Below are 1,256 nucleotides of genomic sequence, written 5' to 3' on the forward strand. Positions count from 1 at the left end.
CCGACGCTGGACATACGAGGACGCCGGCGCCAACGATACTAGGACTACCTGCTACGTTGCTGTGCAGTGCAGCACTCGCAGTTGATCGGATGCAGCTGCACTGCAGAGAGTACGACTTGTTGCAATAGCACCGACACGTACACAGTTGCATCCAGCCATGACGTGGCAGCCCAGAATGCGTTTGTCAAACTACGGCGATTCGATAAACCACGTGCAGACAGAGATAGAGTCTCCAACGTTTTGCACGAGCTGTTTTTGATATAATCGAAATGGTTTGTCCTGCGCCCACCACAAGCTGGAGGTTGCAACTTGAAGGATACAACTTCAATGCTTTGGGTTGTCGATCGTGTTGTTGCTCCGAGACCCAAGACCACGCCTGCACGGGCTACTCTGTGCCCAGCAACACCACCGCCTTGCATGAACCACGTGTGCTCTTTTGGTTTTGAAAAGTACACAAAATCCCGACTAGATTTGTTGCTTTGTGCCATGATAGACGGCTTGGTAAAGGCTGTCCCAAGAGGTGGCGAAGTGGCGATTGAGGTCGTTTTCCTATTCATCCGACGACAATACAGTGCTAATGATGGGATTTCCCAAACCGTCAGGCCTTCTGGCAACATAAGTGAGAGAAATATCGCATCCTTCAGGGTGCGATCGCTGAGAATAGAAGCACTAGAGGAGCCACCGTTGAAGCACCTTTTTCCTTCAGACTCGACGCTCCAGCGATGCCTTTGCGAGTATTTCAATGGACCGACACGGTGCAGTCACCTCGCAAGACCACCAGCAACATTGGTTGCTCAGTGGCCTGATATACGGCTTGGTAAAGATGATCCACGGCGGCGATCGCATTTGTTTTCTCCATTTTTCAAACTACGCAGTAGCAATAATTTTCAGTGGAGTGGATTTCAAACAATGCCGACAACTTTAAACGATTTAGAGAGAAATGTCGCCTCCTTCAGGGGCCGTTTGCTGAGAAAAGATGCTATTATAGATGAGCCCCTTTTTAGGCTATCGTTTTTCCGTGTTTGGTCCCCAAGCGACACGGGCCATCGCAAGCTGAGCCTTGTTTGCCTTTCGGAGGCCGAGTTCGCTGGATTTGCATGCTGCTTGCGCAGCTTACTCGAGCGTTGATGCCGAGATGTCGAGCATCAGCGATATCGGACGTCGCCTTGTAAAGGTTGCGAGGTAAAAGCTAGATTGAACTGGGAAAAACCTGCCAAAGTGCTTTTACGACAAGCGCAATGGCGTTCTGCATCGCG

Source organism: Saprolegnia diclina (assembly GCF_000281045.1).
Source record: "Saprolegnia diclina VS20 unplaced genomic scaffold supercont1.17, whole genome shotgun sequence".
In the NCBI taxonomy this organism is placed as follows: domain Eukaryota; phylum Oomycota; class Saprolegniomycetes; order Saprolegniales; family Saprolegniaceae; genus Saprolegnia; species Saprolegnia diclina.